At 40.7% G+C, this 22,336-nt stretch overlaps 1 long non-coding RNA gene across 2 annotated transcripts; it reads right to left on the bottom strand.

Annotated features, from left to right (window-relative positions):
- Positions 1 to 769: 769 nt before the first annotated feature.
- LOC106085213 (uncharacterized) lies at positions 770 to 20,262 on the bottom strand. 2 transcript variants are annotated; one of them, XR_009398033.1, is made up of 4 exons: positions 20,164 to 20,262; positions 1,423 to 1,619; positions 1,182 to 1,342; positions 770 to 1,123 (listed from the first exon to the last, which is right to left on the bottom strand). It is a non-coding gene; the product is annotated as an uncharacterized LOC106085213 (long non-coding RNA). The 2 variants fall into 2 exon arrangements; XR_009398032.1 differs by having other exon boundaries at positions 770 to 1,342.
- Between the last annotated feature and the right edge of the window lie 2,074 nt (positions 20,263 to 22,336).

Below are 22,336 nucleotides of genomic sequence, written 5' to 3'. Positions count from 1 at the left end.
TCGGTCTATATGGCAGTTATATTCCAATCTGGACCCGTCTGCGATAAATTGAAGAAGGATGTCGGGAGGCCTAACACAATTTACTGCCCCAAATTTCGGCTACATCGGACAATAAATGCGCCTTTTATGGGCCCAAAACCTTAAATCGGCGGATCGGTCTATATAAGGGCAATATCAAGATATCGTCCTATATAGCCCATCTTCGAACTTAACCTGTCAATGAACAAGAAACAAAAAAGAATCTGTGCAAAGTTTCAGCTCAATATCTCTATTTTTAAAGACTGCGTGATTTCGAGCGTGATTTCAACAGAAGGATGGACGGACATGGCTAGATCGTTTTAGATTTTTGCGACCATCAAGAATATATATACTTTATAGGGTCGGAAATGGATATTTCGATGTGGCGCAAAACGGAATGACGAAGTGAATATAGCCCCATCCTTCGGTGGTGAATATAAAAATATGGTACAATATTTTCTCTGGGGGCTCAAACTCTACCATCTGTGAGAATTTCATGAAAATCGGTTCTGACGTTTTTAAGTCTATACGGAACAGACAAACAAAGATCAACGATTTAATTTTTATATAAAAGAAGAAGATGTTCAACAAAAACATCGGCCGAGTGCCTATCCCGCAAGAACGTCAACATTCACAATTTATTAGACCATACGAACTAATGGGCATCTTTCATCTGCTGTTGTATCACAATGCATTAAAATGACTATGAGAGTCTGATTGCAGACTGTTACTAATACTTTAGCTTACTTTGAATGTTCATTAAGATTTTAAAACGCATATTTGCCAAATACACAGTCGATATGTTACTCATGAGTTTCTGAGGAAAGCCAAATATCCAAGTTGTGGAAAATTGATACACGGAACTAATTTCCGTTACTGAATAATTTAGTTGTCTAACCAGCATTTCTCCCAAAAGGGTCCTTGTCACACTTAGGAGGACACTCATCAAGACAACAACGAATAATTTTAAAGTTGCAAAAAAGATTTACCCAAAACCGTGTGTTGCATTAGCGAGCATATACTTCCGGCTGTGTAAAAAACTCAATTTTGCTATTATTTTTTAAGAAAAATGCCCAAGGGCTTTCAGCATCTTGTCACCCCACACCTTCAATAAGTAATAAAATCAAAAGTAATTTCCGTTTCTAGTCAAACTAAATACAAACTGGAAACTTTTAATCCCCAAGTTGAAATTAGTCCTTTCATAGCATCTTGGCGTTCTTCGTAATTGGCAGCGTGAAAAGTATTCAGCGGCAAAGAAGAAATCGACTTCATGATTTTATGTCTGCACTGGCGTTCAGCAAAATGCTTCAAGACACAAAAGTTGCTGCAGATAAAAGTAATCAGAGTCAATTATTTTAAGTTGGAAGACAACAACTAGACGGCGATGTCATATACAAACTTTACCAGTTGCATTGGCGCTTTAATTGCTGCTATAGTTTGGAGAAAGGACCAACATTTTGTTTTTCTACTTTGCTTGGCTCTTTGCGTTGTTTATTTTTGTAAACAGCCTAAGGCTGTTTAAAGATTTCGCGTGAAAATATTCTGCTTGCTCCAAGCACTACTACTATTTTGGCCTCGGCAGCAGGACAAAGTTTTGTGACCTAAATGAATGGAAATGCAATGCGAATATAAAATTGTTTAGAAAATCAAAAATCAAACATTGAATATTTAATACTATGTTGTATATATGTGTGATTGGAAAAACTACCGTACCCATCACCATAGGAAAGGGGTATACTAACCTAGTCATTTTGTTTGTAACACCTCGTAATATTGATCTAGGACTCTTGATCGTCTCGACATTCTGACTCGATCTAGCCATGTCTGTCCGTCTGTCTGTCGAAATCACGATAACGGTCGGAAGAGTAGAGCTAGCAGCTTCAATTTTTTCACAGATACTTAATGTCGATTAAGGTCGTTGGGGATAGCAAGTGGGCCATATCGGTTCAGATTTGGATGTAGCTCCCATATAAACCGATCTCCCGATTTGACTCCTAGAGACCTTAAAAACCGCAATTTTTGTCCGATTTGGCTAAAATATTGCATGTGGTGTTCTGTTATGACTACCAACAACTGTGTCAAGTACGGTCTATAACCTGATATAGCTCCCATATAAACCGATCTCCCGATTTGACTAGTTGAGACCTTAAAAACAGCAATTAATTTCCGATTTGGCAAAAATTTTGCATGTGGTGTTCTGTTATGACTTCCAACAACTGTGCCCAGTACAGTCTAAATCGGTCTATAACCTGATATAGCTCTCATCTAAACCAATCTCCCGATTTGACTTCTTGAACACTTGGAAGCAGGATAACACTTGTTGATATATGCTCCTCAATAAGAATAGGAAAGGGGAGTTTCTTTTCTATTCTCACTGAGGAGCATGTATCAAGAAGGTCATCCTGCAAAACTTACCAATTTTGCGGGATACCAACCTTGGGCATGACTTGAAGTGCCCTTGTATGTTTAGGGCTATTGAAAGAAGACCTGAAGTCTCATCGACAGATGAGGGCTATAACTGATTAAGACCGATCTGAACCATATAAGAGTTGGATATCGGGAGGCTTTTATCAATTCAATATTTAAAATTTTAACGAAATCGTATAATAATTGTGCCTTTTATGGGCTTACGACCCTTATCAGGAGATTGAACCTTATTTAAGAGTGATGACGCGAGGCTGATTCAAATTTCAACGAAATCGGGTTATAAATGCAGCTTTTATGGGGTCAAGACCTTTAATCGTCAGATCGATCGTTTATGACAGCTATATCTGAATATAGACCGATCTGAACCATATTTAAGTCGGATATCGTGAGGCTTTAGTCAACTCACTTTTTCGAATTTCAGCGAAATCTGAAATAATTGCTGCTTTTATGGGCTAAAGACTCTAAATCAGTAGATTGTTTATATGACTGCTATATCTTAATATGGTCCGATCTTAACCATATTTGAGTCGGATGTCTGGAGGCTTAAAACAACTCACTGATTCCAATTTCATCGAAATTGGATGATGAATGCGCGTATTACGGGCTTAAGACCCTAAACGAGCATATCGGTCTATATGGCAGTTAAATGTAAATTGGGCGGATATGGGCCATATTCGGTTTGAATATCGGGGCCTCTAGTTTCAAATTTCAGCAAAATCGGACAAAAATGCGGTTTTCACGGACTTAGGATCCTAAAGCTAGGCGCCAGATCGGTCTATATGGCAGCAATATAGTCCGATTTGGCCCATTCATACTTTGAAAGGTCAGAAATGGATATTTCTATGTATTGCAAACGAAATGACAATAAATATACCCCTAATGGTGGTGGGTACAAAAAAATTGGAAATCGGAACACAAACAAAGATTTGGCATCCCAAAAAAATTTCGAAATACCGTGGTGACCAACTTGAGGGGCCTGCCAAAATGCGCCCGTCCAACATAGGGCCTACGGAAATAAGGAAATTTTGGACGCGATCTCGATACAACCACCTCTGATCAAATTCAAATTTCAAAGAGATATCTCTACCCGTTCTCAATTGCCATATGAAATATTCGTCTAAGACCCCATAAAGTAAAAAGTCGATCTAGCCATGTTCGTCCGAAATCACGATAGAGGTCAAACGCTTCTTAAGTCGATCTAGCCATGTCCGTCCGTCTGTCCATCCGTCCGAAAGCACGCAAACTTTCGAAGGAGTAAAGTTAGCCGCTTGAAATTTTGCACGAATACTTTTTACTAGTGTAGGTCTGTTGGGGTTGTAAATGGGCCAAATCAGTCCATGTTTTGATATAGCTGCCGTTTAAATCAATCTGGGATCTTGACTTCTTGAGCCACTAGAGGGCGCAATTCTTATCCGATTTGACTGAAATTTTATACGACGTGTTTTGTTATGGTTTCCAACAACTGTGCTAAGTATGGTTAAAATCCGTCCATAACCTGATATAGCTGCCATATAAACTGATCTTGGATATTGACTTCTTGAGCCACTAGAGGGCGCAATTCTTAGCCGATTTAGCTGAAAATTTGCATGACGTGTTTTGTTATGACTTCAAATAACTGTGCCAAATTTGGTTTAAATCGGTTTATAACCTGATATAGCTGCCATATAAACCGATCTGGGATCTAGACTTCTTGAGACTTCTTGAGACTCTAGATGACGCAATTATTATCCGATTAGGCTGAAATTTTTTACAACGGCTTTTCTCATGACCTTCAACATATGTGTCAAATGTGGTCTGAGTCAGTTTAAAGCCTGATGCAGCTCCCATATAAACCGATCTCCCTATTTTACTTCTTGAGCCCCTAAAGGGCGCAATTCTTATTCGAATTGGCTGAAATTTTACTCAACGACTTCTACTATGGTCTCCAACATTTAATTCAATTATGGCCCCGAATCGATCATAACTTGATATAGCTCTAATAGCATAGCAATTCTTTTCTTTTAACCTTTTTTGCCTAAAAAGAGATACCGGGACAAGAACTCGACAAATGCGATCCATGGTGGAGGGTACATTCGATTTTGTCCCACTGTGCACCGGTCCAGCTAGTACTGTATAAGTGCGCCCGTAGTCCTACTCCTACCTTCTTATTTTCTCTCAATATTAGCCTTATCTTCCCACGATCATCATCGCTCGATAGGATTTCCGTCGTCCTACAGACCATTTGGAGGCCTCCGTAGCGCAGACGCCTGGGTTCGGATCCTGGCGATACCATCACAAAAAATTATCAGCGGTGGCTATCCCCTCCTGATGCTGGCATTATTTGTGAGCTAATATGCCATGTAAAACTTCTCTCCAAAGAGGTTTCGCACTGCGGCACGCCGTTCGGACTCGGCCCCTCATCATTGAGCTTAAACTTGAATCGGACTGCACTCATAGATAGGTGAGAAGTTTGCCCCTGTTTCTTAGTGGAATGTTCATGGGCAAAATTTGCAATTTGCAATTTTTACAGATCGTTTCACTGTGCATAGTGCTACATGCGAGTTCGTTTACCACGCTCTTAACTCGTTCTACTTCCCCGTGAAAGCTTTTTACTCGTCATGTTTATTTGTGGCAATACTCTGGTTTTCTCGGCCAAATCGTCTGCTCTTTCACCCCCTTACTCCGCTAGGGGAAAAGTACACTTTTCCTAAGGAAAGGGTAATGAAGGGACCCTTCCCTTAAGGAAAGGCTAATAAAAGTACCCTTCCCCTAAGGAAAGGGTAATAAATAAAGTACACTTCTCCTAAGGAAAGGGTAATGAAAGGACCCTTCCCTTAAGGGAAGTGTAATAAAAGTACCCTTCCCCTAAGGAAAGGTTAATAAATGTACACATCCCCTAAGAAAAGGGGAAGTGTACAGTACCCTTCGATTGGGTGTTTAGTATCCTTCCCTTGGGGAAAGGGTACTAAAAGTACCCTTCCCTGGGGAAAGGGTAGTTAAAGTACCCTTTCCCTGGGGAAAGGGTAGTTAAAGTATCCTTTCCCTGGGGAAAGGGTATTAAGAATATCCTTTCCCAGGGAAAATGGTAATAAAAGAACCCTTCCCCTGGGCAAAGTTTGATAAAAGTTCCCTTCGCCAAGGAAAGTGTAATATAAGAACCATTCGCCTTTAAAACAAAACCTTACACTGCGTTTATCTTCTTCTTACACTTCACGATTGTTCGTCCCGTTACCTTCATGGTTGTTATAGCCCCGATGGCTCTCCGTAATGATGTTCATACCCGATGTCCTCGAATTAACACCATACCACCTCAAGCACTCCGTGATCGCCCCCATCTCCACCTGTCGCAATCAGGCACAGATCTCATTCCCTGGGTCCGCAATGTAGACTCCCTGACCCACTCTGTCCTCTAGCTTTGAACTATCCGCGTAGCATGAACTACCAGATGGCAATACCAGATATCCCTCAATGCAAGACCCTGCCACTAGCATCAGTGTCTCGCATTAGACCTCAAATATCGTCTAAGGTATCCGACCTGAAAACCTGTGTCGTGTTTTCATACCGGAACGTTGATTATCTCGCGATGACATGATCTACTCCTATCATGTATCCACTCTCCTCATATCAGCAGTGGCTGCCTTATAGTCAACCCGTATGTCTAGAATAGTCTACAATACCCTAGTAGACTTGGTTCTCATCGCTCCGCCTATGCCAAGACAAGATATTCTCTCAACTTGTTAGACCTCAAATATCGTCTAAGGTATCCGACCTGAAAACCTGTGTCGTGTTTTCATACCGGAACGTTGATTATCTCGCGATGACATGATCTACTCCTATCATGTATCCACTCTCCTCATATCAGCAGTGGCTGCCTTATAGTCAACCCGTATGTCTAGAATAGTCTACAGTACCCTAATAGACTTGGTTCTCATCGCTCTGCCTATGCCAAAACAAGATGTTCTCTCAACTTGTTCTATTGTCCTTGTGTTGCGCTTTTTCGACATTGCAGTCCTCCAAACTAAGGAAGTGTAAGTTAATATTGACGAGTGAAGAACGAGAGGAATCACAATGAGCCAAAATCTGGCCAACGTGGATTTCTGGACATCTAAGGTCATCCCATTATCTTCTGGCACGTTAACCTAGTACTGGTCTAATCGAAACAGTGGACCATCCTCGACTATCCATTTAGGCCCCATATTGAGCCTACGGCTCGACTACATAATGCCAAACATTTCAGTACGCTCTTGCATGTGACACCTACAGTAAAGTTTCCTGTCCAAAATTACACCTAAGTATTTGACCTTGTGAGATACGAAATTGTTCTGCTGAGGAAATGTGGCGCATCAAATTCGCTCACCTTCGTCTTCCCCATGAACAGGCTGATTTAAGTCTTTTCTGGTTTAACATTCAGACTCATAGGCCTAGTCCAGTCGTAAGCCATCTCCAAGCCCCTTCATATTTTCTGCATAGCTGATTTGGACCTGTTAGAAGTATTATAACATCAAAACAGTCCATTTGTGAAATTCACAATTCGAGCACCAGGTGAAATGTCTGCTTAAAGCATTCATAACTCTTTTACCACATGCAGAAAAATCTTAGTTTTCCTGCTATGTGCTAAATACTAGCATTTGGGCTAACTCAAATAAAACATTAAAAATTTAATTTCTTTATCCAACTTCAATGATCTTCTTTAAATATTCGAATCACAAACAAACTTTCTTTATTCCTTCGATATTTAAAGTCAATAAAATTCTAAGCAAACTTTCCTCGTTGTTTTCGAACATGCTTATAATCTCCTAAATTCTATGGCACTTTGCGCTTTTATCTACTCGAGTTCATATAATTCTGCCATTAACTGCTGGAGGGTAATGTCGGCCATTATCATTGCAATTTAGCAACTGCGTATGCATCTGTTTCAAATGGTAGTAGGGTTGGGTGGGCTACATGTTGGCAGTTGCTTTAGCAGCTTTTTGCTATCTTCCGATGGAAATTGGGTACAATTAAGTTGGACATCCTTCTCCGCCGGTTAAGTTGAGTGCAAACAATCGTTAAATGCATTTGTTCCGCATGACTATATGGCATCAAATGGCGTTACGTGCATCGTTGTTGTCTAGTATTCATTGCTGCAATTTTTTGCTTTGTTGTACTACTTGCGGAGTGGGCATCAAAAAACAAACGCCATTTGGTGGTACTCTCAATAGTTGGACAAATCATAAGCAAGCAAAAAAAAACAACAAAACAAAACAATCGAAGACCTGTTGGCCCCATCGTTGGGTTTACTATGCTATTATGCGTTACAAATAGGTGGCATAATTGCGTACTGTATATGGTTCATATGTGCGTGCTTGGTTTTAGCCACTGTACTACTGTATTGCTGTTGGGTATTTCTAGTTTGATGTTTTGTTCGAACATGTCAGTGAGTACCAACTGTGTACCAAAGTGTTAAATATGTAACAAAAAGGCCAGGTGGTGGTATGATGTTTTTCTCTAATGTGGAACAGTGGTCCATGTCTAGATGGTAGAATTATAGGTTAGGTTAGCTTTAGGGGCAGTTAGCAATCAGACCGTTTTCGTTCATTGTGATAACCCAGGAACAACAAGGCAAATGTTTTCTTGTACACGACTCAAGGAATGCAATAAGATTATCAGAGCGACAAAACGGGCCTCCTGGAAGCTTTCCTACAGGTCGATAGCGTTAAGGACGCCGCCAAGATAAAAAAGTTTCTCTCACAAACCCACGTCCAAACTGAAACTTTAGTAGACGATATGGGAGTGAGAGCAGAGACAACGGAGGAGGTTGAGGCTTTTGATGAAACCCCATTTTCCACAGGATTCGACGGGACTCACGAAGACACCGGAATATTGGAATAATGGCGTTGATCGAAGGTTTATAATTACCGAATTTATGGTGAAGGAATCTTTGAGTAGCTTCATACCATTTAAGTCACCCGGACCTGGCGTCTCATTTGGACAAAAAAAAGTTTCTCTCAAAAACCCACGTCCAAACTGAAACTTTAGTAGACGACATGGGAGTGTGAGCAGAGACAACGGAGGACATGTTGAGGTTTCTGATGAAAACCCATCTTCCACAGGGTTCAAGGGGACTCACGGTCACTGAAGGCTGAGGAGGGTATCGGAATAAAAGTCGCCAAGACGGATTTGGGAGAACTTGTTTCGGATTCGCTTTCCAGGCAGGGAGGAGTAGGAGGCAGATGCTACGTTTGAATTGGATGAGACCTTGGTCTTAAATGACGATTCAAGAATGGAGTCTAGGACGGGACTGGAGTATACTCGGAGACACTCAATATCTGTGTCAGAATGCCGGACGAGTCGCCGGTGCCATTACGTTGGCCGCAGAGGAGATCCAGAGGCTGGACCTGTCACCATCGAAACCCAAAATATATGTGGAAAGTATGGCGGCCAGCAAGGCCTTGAACTCAAGGACGACGAGGTCGAAGTGCGTGGCGAGCGTTGTGTTGGCCTGGATTCCTGAACACCAGTATGCCAGTAGGGGATCCTCCACGACAAGCAGACCTGTCGCCGGTCTTGTACACGTGCCTTTTGGTCGAACTACTGAACATAGTAGAGTAGGAATCTGCGGATGGTTGCCGGGTTGCCTAGACACTCTGGACCATTATTGACCGGAAGAGGACGAGGGAGTTCTTGGCCCTCGATAAGGGGTCACTGAGTTACTATTACAGGAATCATAATCTGACAATGTGCAATAGGCCATATGGTTGCACGTAACGGAGTTTCGCACAACGACAACTGTAGAGGATGACATGATGAGTATGAGGAGGAGACGATCGAGCACCTGCTCTACTTATGAATAGTCTTACAGGAGCATGGTGGCCACCTCTTTTATGCTGTGTCCGAATGGCGTGCCGCATAGCGACAACACGTGGTAGAGAAGTGAGGGGATAACCACTGCTGAACAATTTTCTGAAGTTCACGCTGGGATTTGAGCCCGGCGACATAGGCGAACATGCTAACCGCAGCTCCACGCTGACCTCCAAGAAATCAAAAAACAGTTAATATGAGTCCCATATTGAGTAAGTCAGCTTACATCTCCATTTAGAAGGTATTATGAGGTTGAGGCGGCGCCCAGAATCATGTGGATAAATTAGCATTTAACATTCACGGTCGACTTTCAAACTCATTCAATTTGATACTCATATACTATCAATCGCTAAATAACTCCGCTTTAGTAGGATTCAAGGTGGGGCATTTCCCCAAGTTGCATGACCCGAATTCACATTAAAATTTCATGTTTAAGACTTACCACAGGATTGAAAACTAAACTTCGCTTAAATCGGACCAAATATCACTAAGATCTGATGGCAAGGGGGAACCTCATTCAGCCCTTTGGATATAAAATATTAGTTCCTTGCCTTCACAGGGAGCCCTATATTGTATGAAAATATCAGAAAAGTCGGTGAAGCCAGTAGATACAAAACATATAAACCTCATTTTATATATACATACATGAAGAATAAGATATAGGACCTGAAATGAGTTTTACTTAGTATTGCAAACAAAATTCATCCTTATCTTATACTAGCCGAACCGGGCCCGCGCCGCTGCGCCTTCTTTATCTCTCTAATATCTTTATTGGGTGGGGACACTTCGACCTGAATGTGAATATCGATTTCGTGCCATTGTAGCATATGTCCGCCTATGACTCCGAATTGTCTTGATTGGTCTATATACCCATTTGGCGAGTTTTGGGCAGCCCCCATGGTGACGGCCCGTTTTTGGTGACGGAAGGTTACGTTAGGTAAGGTTGAAAAGAGGGTGCAGATATTAATCTGCCCCATGCCACTATAGGCATACACCTAAGCCAATAATCGGCTTGTTGTGCACTCTAAAACTAAAAATTAATATCGAAGAAGAAAATTTTAATTTTTAGGAAATGCTCCAACGTCTCTTCATCTTCCCCATATGCCCAACACATGCTATCACTTGCCGCACCGACTTTGCATAAGTGAGCTCGTAGTCTTATGTGTCCCGTTATAACACCAAAAGCTATACTAACCTCCTTCTTACTTCCTTTCAGTAATACCCTCGTCCTCTCACGATCAGGATCACCCCATAAGATTTTCGCCGTCCTACCGACTGTTCCACAGTGTTACATGAGCGTTTGTCGCCAACGCGCTTAAATCGGACTGCGTCGACCCGAAAGGCTTCGGGTTAACCAAGTTTATCGACGGCAGTCCTCTGGCCTTCACTGCCAAATCGTCTGCCCTTTCATTCCCCCTTATTCCGTTATGGACCGGCACCCAAACGATGCGGATTGTGCCATCTTTAAAGAAAGCGTTAATCTTCCCCTCCTTGGTGACTGTAAGAGTGCAAAAAAATTTCGAACGATTCGTATCACCCATCTCCGAGATCTGGTGTTTTCAAAAATTAGGGAAATGAGAAGTGCTTTTTATGGGAGCGATGGCAGCTCAAACATTTCGACTCAAATATGGATATCGAATTCGTGCAACACTCCCAAATCCCTTTAATTTGAGCCCCATATTGCCATAGTCGCTAAATATGAACCGTTTGGAGAGTGTTTTGGGGCAGGGGGGGCCACCGGTACTTTGCCCTGATTTGAGCTCCAATTTGCCATTGTCGGATATGAAGTTCAGTTTAGGGGGCGTCATCCCTACATCCAACTTCACCAACTTCATATCCCCCCAAACACTTGGCTCCAAAATTGGATATCAAATTCGTTTTCTACTCTCAAATACCTTTCATTTGATTCCCATATTGTTAAAATGGGTCAATTAACCTATTTGATGTATTTTAAGGAGGAAAAGCGCCACCTGGAATTGAATGCAAATTTTAATGTCATATTCGTAATCTACTCCTAAATACCTTTTATTTGAGTTTCATATAGCCATGGTCGGCTTAGATGCCCATTTGGGGGTATGTGGGGGTGGGGCGACCTCCCATTACTTGGACCTAATCTTTTATGCCTAATTTTCGTTTGGTGCGGCCTGATGAGTGCAAATGCAAATTTTGCCTATGAACAATCCACTAAGGAATACGGGCAAACTTCTCACATATCAATGAGTGCAGTTCGATTCAAGTTTAAGCCCAATGATAAGTGGCCTCCTTTTGATAACCGAGTCCGAACGGCGTGCGGAATTGCGACACCTCTTTGGAGAGAAGTTTTACATGGCATAGTACCGCACAAATGTTGCCAGCATTAGGAGAGGAAAACCATCGCTGAAAATTTTTTCTGATGGTCTCGCCAGGATTCGGACCCAGGCGGTCAACGTCATAGGCGGACATGCTAACCTCTGCGCTACGGTGGCCTCCAATGAGTACTTGATCCAAAATTTTAATACGATATTCGTTTTCTAGTCTCCAATACCTTTGATTTGATAACCATATTGTGCCCATTTGTCCACCTTTGGTTCTGGATGCCGTTTTTGGGTTAAGGGGGAGGGACCGCCCCTTTCCTTTGTCTTAAAATTATATAGCCTATGTTTCCTATCAGACAAACTTACACAATCTGTGAAAATTTTAAGAAAATCGGTTCAGCCATTTTTGATTCTACGCAACCAACAAAAAATATAGTCATGATGGGTCATATGCCCATTTAAGGCATTTTTGAGTGGTAGGGTGACCTATACTTCGAACTGATTTTGTATGCCAGATTCGCAATCTACTCCCGAATACCTTTCATTTGAGGCCCATATTGCGTGAACGTCCAACTTTGGGGGAATTTTGTGGCTGGGGCGGCCCGATGGGTATTTAGTCCCAAATTTTAATACCATATTCGTATTCTATTTCCCAATACCTTTCATTTGCTACCCATATTGTTCCGATCGGCCCAGTTTGATTTTGGATGTTGTTTTTGGGTAACGGGGGAGGGTCCGCCCCCTTCCGAAATCAAGAAATTATTAAGCCTATTTCTCCTTCTTGACCATATTTGCAATCGACTACCGAATACCTTTAATTTGAGACCAAAAATGTCATGATCGTCCAAAAAAAAAATATTTTAGGGGTTTTGGGGTTCGGGCGGCCCCCCAAATACTATCTACCTACCTATTTTTTTTATATGAAATTCGAAATTCTACCCATTTTTAATATGAAATTCGTACTCTACTCCTGAATAACTTTCATTTGAGTTCCATATTGTCCCGATCGGTTCACTTTTATTTTTGGGTAGTATTTTTGGGGTAAGGGGAGGGTCCGCCGCCTTCCGATATCAAAAAATTATATAGCCTATGTTTCCTTCCAGACCAACATACACGTTTTTTAGTCTATACGGAATAAACAAACACAAATTAAATTTTATATATATGAAGAAGATGGACTAACTGCTGCTTATTTTCCGATTTGTATGTGTGCGAAACACTGTGCTACTCTCTTACCCCATGCATGGAAACAATAATGATGCCTAAATATAACCAACTTTGCCGCCACAATGTAGTTATTACATATCACATTCAGATTTGTGTTGCTGTTGTGTTTGGTTGATTATCGGTATTGAATGTTGGTTGATCTGCTCTGCATCTCTTTTCAATTGTCAGTTTTCTAATTTAGGCCTTATTCAAAATTACATCGTATTTACGTATCTTATGCAACAGAAATAGCCTAAACTAACCAGACTTCATACGTTCGTCAGTGTATTCGTTCATACGTTTGTCGCACTGGCCTTCAGTAGTTTGTCTGTCCATAAAACTGAACCAAGTCACAACCATGTTAGAGTTTATGGTGTTCACAGCAAATTTAAGTTGGGACAATGTTTTCTTATTTTTTTTCCCTTCCCTCTCTATTGGGGTGCAAATGGTTTATGGAAATGAGTTCATTTCCTGACTGGTCGTCTATCCTCGTACATGACCAAACATTTGTGTTTCGGGGTATTGGCGACCAAAACAGCTAGCCCGGACTTGGCCCAATGGATACCAGTTTGGTGGGCTGGCGATTTCATTGAGGAAAATTCATGGTATGACTTTTATCTCTGATACTGGCATTGACTGGAGCAACATTAGTGGTGATTTGTGTTTTGTGTCAGGTTGTGGTGGTGTGGTGCCATTGGACCAATGTGACCCAAAGTTGTGAATTTAAATCATCAATGCATGCTTTAGAGGTTAGCGAGGAATACGCACTTTAGAGAGTCACAAAATGTTTATGATTGAGATGGTAAAAAATAACAGCTACAAATGTGCTAAGTTCGGCCGGGACGAATCTTGGAATCCCTCCACCAAAAAAATTTACTCAAACGACCTTAGGTGAAGGGCATATGTCATTAGGAGATTGGTTTATGTAGGAGCTGTAGCAGGTTATAGACCGATTTGAACCATACTAACGTGGGATGTTGGCAGTCTTAACAGAACTCTCTGTGCAAAATATGCGGCCATCGGGGGCTCAAGATCTTAAATCGGCAGATTGGTATATTTTGACCGATTTAGATTCGCTGCGACTTCCAGGAAGTCGTAACAGGATAATGCGTGCAAAATTTCATCCAATTCGGGACATCGGTTAAAATAGGAGCTATATCGTCAGGTTTCACACCGATTTGTTTCGAACTTATCACGGTTGCTGGAATTTATGCCAGAACACTACGTGCAAGATTTTAAGGGAGCTATATTACGTTCTGCGCCGATGTTGTACTGTTACTGTGATACTGTGGAAGTCTTAACAGAACAATACATAAACAAGTAAAAGCGTGCTAAGTTCGGCCGGGCCGAATCTTATATACCCTCCCCCATGGATCGCATTTGTCGAGTTCTTTTCCCGGCATCTCTTCTTAGGTTAAAAAGGATATAAGAAAAGAGTTGCCCTGCTATTAAAACGATATCAATATATGGTCCGGTTCGGTTAAATTATATGTTGGAGACCTGTGTAAAATTTCAGCCAATTCGTATAAGAATTGCGCCCATTGGGGCTCATGAAGTAAAATAGAGAGAACGATTTATATGAGATCTATATCGGGCCATAGACCGATTCAGAACATAATAAACACGAATGTTGATGGTCATGAGAGGATCCGTCGTACAAAATTTCAGGCATATCGGATAATAATTGCGACCTCTAGGGGTCAAGAAATCAAGATCCCAGATCGGTTTATATGGCAGCTATATCAGGTTATGAACCGATTTGAACTTTATTTGACTCAGTTGTTGAAAGTAAAAATAAAATACGTGATGCAAAATTTCAGCCAAATCGGATAGGAATTGCGCCCTCTAGAAGCTCAAGAAGTCAAATCCCCAGATCTGTTTATATGACAGCTATATCAGGTTATGGACCGATTTCAACCATACTTGGCACAGTTGTTGGATATCATAACGAAATACTTCGTGCAAAAATTCATTCAAATCGGATAAGAATTGTGCCCTCTAGAGGCTCAAGAAGTCAAGACCCAAGATCGGTTTCAGCTATATCAGGTTATGGACCGATTTAAACCATACTTGGCACAGTTGTTGGGTATCATAACAAAACACGTCGTGCGAAATTCCATTCCAATCGGATACGAATTGGGCCCTCTAGAGGCTCAAGAAGTCAAGACCCAAGATCGGTTTATATGGCAGCTATATCAGGTTATGGACCGATTTAAACACTACTTAGCACAGTTGTTGGATTTCATAACAAAATACGTCGTGCAAAATTTCATTTCAATCGGATAAGAATTGCGCACTCTAGAGGCTCAAGAAGTCAAGACCCAAGATCGGTTTATATGGCAGCTATATCAGGTTATGGACCGATTTGAACCATACTTGGCACAGTTGTTGGATATCATAGCAAAACACGTCGTTCAAAATTTCATTCCAATCGGATAAGAATTGCGCACTCTAGAGGCTCAAGAAGTCAAGACCCAAGATCGGTTTATATGGCAGCTATATCAAAACATGGACCGATATGGCCCATTTACAATACCAACCGACCTACACTAATAAGAAGTATTTGTGCAAAATTTCAAGCGGCTACTTTACTCCTTCGGAAGTTAGCGTGCTTTCGACAGACGGACGGACGGCCAGACGGACGGACGGACGGACAGACGGACAGACGGACGGACATGGCTAGATCGACATAAAATGTCTCGACGATCAAGAATATATATACTTTATGGGGTCTCAGACGAATATTTCGAGTAGTTACAAACAGAATGACGAAATTAGTATACCCCCCATCGTATGGTGGAGGGTATAAAAATATTCGCCAAATTGAATTGCAATTGCGTCTTCCAGGAACTCAAGCACTGAAATCGGCAGATGGATTCAAATGGAGGATTTATCGGATAATAGACCGATTTGGATCGAACATTTCATGGTTGTTGGAAGTCGTAACAGAACACTTTGGACGAGTTTTCAGCCAAATCGGACAGCAATTGCAACTTTCAGGGGCTCAAAATTTCAAATCGGGACATCGGTTTATACGGGTGCTATATAACAGTTCGTATTTAATTCGACTATTATGACCTCCATAGAAGGTAGGCATAGAGCTTAATCGAGGTGGAAACGTTACAAAACACCAAAACTTCGCGAGGAGTGCTTAAAACCTATTAAGTTGGGATATATTCAGAAGTCGGAGAATGTATGGACAATGTCTAGTAAGGAAACATTAGATTTAGTCGTTGATTATAGACAATGTCTATAATTTTCTTAGGAAACCCTCCAACGGACAACGTGGCGTAAGAAGAGGTTGTCACTGATATGCATCCGTCGGAGGTTATTGTGAAAATTGTCTCGGAGTCGAAAATCCTTTGGGCGATAAAAAGTTTCAACTCCTTTAAGTCGCAAGGTCCTGATGATGCATCACCGGTTGAAAAATCAGCTGTGTCCCACATACTGAAGGAACTGGAAATTCTAGGCATCAAAACAACCGTAAGAAAGATTAATAATAACTTATTTTTAATGATTCTGTAAGCCTGAAAAGATGGGCAGCAAAGGAACACCTCAAGGATGTGTACTATCTCTTTTATATTGGAATATGGCCATTAACAATATATTATTATCTCTGGAAGAAAAATGTGTAAAAGTATGGTGATAACGTGGCTATTGCGGTAAGGGGAAAGTTTCCCAGCACTCTTAGAGATATAGTTAAGGAAGCTCTATGTGCGACAGCGAAGTTGGTTACCGAAAGTGGCGAATGCGTAAATCTGTGTAAACCAGAAGAATTTTTTTTAGCAGGAAATACCAGTTCAGCGGCATCTCTCTTCTTGGGAGGAGAATATATTCCATTTACTGAAAGCGCAAAATGCCAGAGTGTTTTGCAGGACAAGAAATTGAACTTTAAATCAAACATTTTGGAAAGGGTAAGAAAGGCAACTCTTGCCCTATATACACCACGTGCTCTGCACTGGGTATATACTTGAGTTGTCTGCCCTAAAATGCTATATGGTGTTGTGGTCTGGTGGACAGAGCTTCAAAAGTCCAACTATTGTTCAATACTCAGCCAGATCCAAAGGATGGCTTGGTTGTGCATCACAGCCACCTTGAGGACTACACAATCTGATGAACTTAATCTAATGCTACACCTAATGCCTCCGAACACTGTGGGTGAACAAATTGCTGCGATCACAGCCGAGAGGATCTTTTTCTTTAGTCATGTGGGGGCTACGATGATACAATGCTCGTTGATACAATGCTCCATGTTCCAGGCGGGCTTTTTGATGAAAAGTACCACTATCCTGATAGAACCGATTGGATCTACGATATCATTTGTAAAAGAAGTTACATAGACTTCTATACGGATGGTTCCATGAACTAGGGCTGGTCATATCGAAAAGGTTATTCTACCATTGCAGTATATATTAAGCGGAGATCCTTGCAGTTAAAGAAATGGTAGAATAACTAAGATATAATGTCATAACGACGATTGGCAAAAATATCTTCTTAGACAGCCAGACATTTATGATATCCCATGAGAACGTATTTCGCAATACAAAACCGCCCCAACTGCCGCAGATCTCTCAACAAGATGACTGAACAATTCAAAATTCACCTGTTCTGGTTGCTGGGGCAGTGGACTACCTCGGATTCAGGCCTAATTTCGAGCTTACAAAGTGTGCCTGTGAGCCTTCTTGGTACGCTCTTGAATGTAACAGTTCCAATTTAGTTTCCTGTCCAAGATCACACCTAAATATTTGAGCTTGTAAGATATCGTAATCGTCTTATTGAGGAAACGTGGTGCATTAAATTGACCCACATTCGTCTTCCTCGTGAACAGGCATATTTCAGTCTTCTCTGGGTTAAGATTGAAACCTCTGGGTCTAGCCCAGTTATATGCCATATGCAAGACCCTTTCGGTCCTTCAGCATAGTTGGTTCGGATCCTTGCCCCTAAGAAGTATAATATATCCCTCCTCAGTCAGCAGCCGCAATAGGTTATCTATGGTGGCCACCCATAGGAGTGGCGATAAAAAACTCCCCCCTCTAGTGTGCCTTGTGCTACATTCTCCCATACATTTATATCATGGTTCCCACAATTTATCGAACGTGTCTTTCCAACATATAACACGTTAGCCATAAACGTACCTTTGTTTAACATAACGTACTTTGTTTATCGTAAACCCCTTAGCCGCTTCGTTCACAGTACGATAACCTTTCTTTTGTTGTTGCGCATAGATCAGTGAATGGCAGAAGTACTGAAACTATTACACATTACAGTGTACGTATACAAGAAATAATCCCAAGCAAGCCCATGGGCTTGCAAATAATTGCAGTTGTGTGCTCGTCACTGCCATAGACTCATTCTCAAGTACAAGATTTTCAACTTTTTTTTGATAAAGAGCAGTCAGTGTATTGAGGAGCTCGGTAGAGTGACGAAAGTGAAAATTTTGCCTTAGGTACATGTCCAATGACAAAAATCATTAGCAACAGTCAAGAAAACACAACAAGAATTTCTTGTCAGGGTAAAATTTGGAATTTGTAAGAAATGTTCACAAATAAAAATGTACTTTCATCGTAAACAAAGCTCAACGTTTTTTCACAAAAGAAGTTTACTTGTCGAAAATTTTCGTTAGGTGAAACCAATTATCTTTTTGCGTGTTGGCTGATAAACGGCTGCCAACTCTTAGCAAATTGTGACTCGTTGAGCCAACGTAAGTTGAACATGGCACTTAATTTCATTATAAGTTATGTGCCTTGCACAACCGAACAGATAAAGAAAATGGAGAAAGTTGGGAACCACAACTTTGAGACAGTCAGTAACTTTATCTACCTCGTCACCGCCATAACCGAAACGAATGAGACCAGTTTTGAGATTAAGCGAAGAATAATACTGGCAAACAGGCAAACTTTGGACTAAATAAGCAGTTTAGAAACAAGGTCATCTCTCGACAGACGAAGATTACACTATACAAGACACTGATACTACCCGTGCTGAAGCATGGGTACTTGTCAAAGCAAATGAGGCAGTGCTTGGAGTATTTGAGAGAAACATTCTTCGTAATAAATATGTACCAGTTTGCGTTAATGGAGAATATAGGCGACGTATGAACCACGAGCTGTATGAGCTGTCTGAAGACGATAGCATAGTTACACGCATCAAAATACAACGGCTGCATTGTCTAGGTCATGTTGTCTGAATGGATGAAGAAGCTCCAGCAAAGAAGTCTTTTGAAAGCAAACACGGTGGTACACGCAAACCGGGTAGACCAAAAGCTCGATGGAAAGATCAAGTGGTGGGAGACACCTCGAAACTTGGTGTCTGAGATTTTAGAATGAGCGCAGAAGATCGAGGCGCTTGAAACGCTATTCTACGTTCGGCTAGTGGAACAAATATTCTGTCGTAGCCAATTAAAGTAAAGTATGTGTATGGGTTAAGAAAGAAGCAACATCTTCGCAATTTTCGATATCTTTTTATATCGGGAGTTTCAATTTCAATTGGATGTAAGTGGTCTAGTATTTTGAACAAAATTATGTGTAGACAAAACACGATATAGTAGAGCAAAAAGAATCATACCCCTTAGACTACAAAGCCTAGTGTCATACGTTTGTAACAAACAAAATGACTATGATAGTAAACCCCCATCCCATGGCGGTGGATATAAAATTTGCCACTATTTTTCAAAACATATCTCTTACTAGAATTAACAGAAATTGTTCAAATTCTATTTAAAGTTTTGTAATAGACAAAATAATGAGCTTAATTTTCCCATGACATATTTCTTTTAAAATAGAAAGTTTATCTGGATACCATTTGTAGTGCAACTCTTAATTAGGACCAAACTCTAGCAACACTGGTCGCAGTAGTAATTTCTGCAATTGCGAAATACCCTTAATTTGGCATAGCTGCATTTTTCGAGAATCTGGCCAAAAGCGAAATCTGTTCATATATGAAATTTCAAAGGAATTCTAATTAGCGTTCACTCTACGCCGGTTAAGTTGAGTTTGTTTTCTTTTCTAGAAAATCTGGTTAAGCTGCCAGACAAAGAAAAATGTGCACAACATTTCTACAAATGTGTTTATGTCGCTCCACACTTCCGAACTCGTAAACCAAGGCAAAGCCTCTACGCTATGCCAATGGGCAGAAGAAGAAAATTGAAACAGTGAACACCAGCCTCTGACCGGTTGGGAGGCAAAATATTGCAGTCAACAATTGGCGACCAACAAAAAGGGGTACAACTGCATTTGACAAAATCGGCTTAAAATTCCATTCATATGTCCATGGAAAAGAGGCAAAAAAAGTTGAAGTTCGCAAAAATGTTTATAATTGAGCACTCAACTTGAATGTTCATATGGTGCAACTAAGAAATCACCAGGTGAGTTAAAATGTAACAAAAAAAAGAAACACATACCTGGTGTGGCTTGTTGCAGTGGTCATCTGAATGTGGTTATGATTTAGTCATTGCACACTTCCCGAAAATCTAAAAAGAAACAACATTAGAAGAACTTACAACATGAACAACAAAAATTAAATAATACACACATTTTGATAATAATTTCTATGAAATAATAAAAGCTTGACAAACATATTTATTAAAATTAAATTTCAAAGAAAAGTTAGCAAAAAGTAAAATGCTTATACATTTTTTGGTGAAAGACAAATTTTGAAATTTTCCTTGAAACTCAGGGTTTGGAATATTGAATTTTTGTCATGAAAACAAATATTGACAAAGTTTTCTAAGCAACAACAAGCAACAGCGTGCTAAGTTCGGTCGGGCCGAATCTTGGAAACCCACCACCATGGATTCGGCCAAAAATTTATACAAAATAAATTGAGTTGTAGGGCACAATCAAATTCTACATACGAAACTTCTGTCAAACCAGCAAAAATTAAAGCTTCTAGGAACCGAACAAAGATGATCCAGAGACCGGTTTACAATGGAGCTATATCAGGTTATGGACTGATTTGGATCGCATTTGTGACAGTTGTTGGAAGTGGTAACAGAACGCCGGGTGCAAAATTTCAGCCAAATCGGACAAAAATTGGGGCTTCTAAGAGGTCAAGAAGTCAAATCGGGAGATCGGTTAAAATGGGACCTATATCAGGTTATAGACTGATTTGGACCGTACTAGGCACAATTGTTGGAAGTCATAACGGATCATCACATGCTCAATTTCAGCCAAATCGGACAAAAATTTAGTCTTCCAGTGGCTCAAGAAATCAAATCGGGAGATCGGTTTATATGGGAGCTATATCAGATTATAGATCAATTTTTACCGTACTCGGCACAGTTGTTGGAAGTCGTAAAAGAACGCCACTTGCAAACTTTTAGCCAAGTCGTACAAAAATTACGGCTTCCAGGGGTTCATGAAGTCAAATCGAGAGATCGGTTTATATGGGAGCTATTTCAAGTTATAGACCGATTTGGGCCGTACTTGGCACAGTTGTTGAAAGTTATTACGCTGCGTGCAAAATTTTAGCCAAATCGGACAAAAATTGAGTCTTCCAGTGGCTCAAGAAATCAAATCGGGAGATCGGTTTATATGGGAGCTATATCAGATTATAGATCAATTTTTACCGTACTCGGCACAGTTGTTGGAAGTTGTAAAAGAACGCCACTTGCAAACTTTTAGCCAAGTCGTACAAAAATTACGGCTTCAAGGGGCTCATGAAGTCAAATCGAGAGATCGGTTTATATGGAAGCTACATCTAAATCTCAACCGATATGGCCCATTTGCAAGCCCCAGCGACCTACATCGATATTAAGTATCTGTGCCAAATTTCAACCGGCTACTTTTTCGCGTTCTACCTCTATCGTGATTTCGACAGACGGACGGACATGGCTAGTTCGAATTAGAATGTCGAGAGGATCCAGAATATATGGGGCCGCAGATCAATATTTCGAGGTGTTACGAACGGTATGACTACATTAGTATACCCCTAGCCTGTGGTGGTGGGTATAAAAATCGACGAAATTTTTGTTAAAGACAAAATTCAAATTATTACCAGCTTGTTTGTATGTCATGTCTGTTAAAAGTATGACTACTAACTTCTAAAACACGGTTCAAAATGTCAGCCCTAATCGGATAGTAATTGCGCTCTTTAGTAGCTCAAGAAATCAACTCGGGCGATCGGTATATATGGGAACTATATCAAGTTATGAACTGAGTTAGATCAAATCGAATAAAAATTGCATCCTCTAGAGATTAAAAAAATCTATTGCGAAAAGACAGAATGGGTCGAGGTTCTTGGAATGTTATTCTAAGTTCAGCTAATGGGACAAATGTTCTGTCATTGCCAATTTGCAAACTGCTCCATATATAGGTCCCATACATATAGGTCCCATATATATCTTTCATCCGATATGGCTGAAGGAGCCACAGTTTTGGTCCGATCTTTACAAAATTTAGCACGAGACATTATATATAACGTCCAGATATGTGCGCATATTATCAAAGTCGGTCCAGATTAAGACATTGCTCCGACATATATCTTTCATCCGATATGGCCCTTAAGGCTGTAGCAGCCACAATTTAGGTCCTATCGTAAAAACATCTTTCAAGGTTCTATTTAATATTTCAATA

The sequence above is a fragment of the Stomoxys calcitrans genome, chromosome 4, assembly GCF_963082655.1.
Source record: "Stomoxys calcitrans chromosome 4, idStoCalc2.1, whole genome shotgun sequence".
NCBI classification, from domain to species: domain Eukaryota; kingdom Metazoa; phylum Arthropoda; class Insecta; order Diptera; family Muscidae; genus Stomoxys; species Stomoxys calcitrans.
Note: the sequence above shows the minus strand (reverse complement) of the source record. Positions and strands in the feature narration are given on the sequence as shown.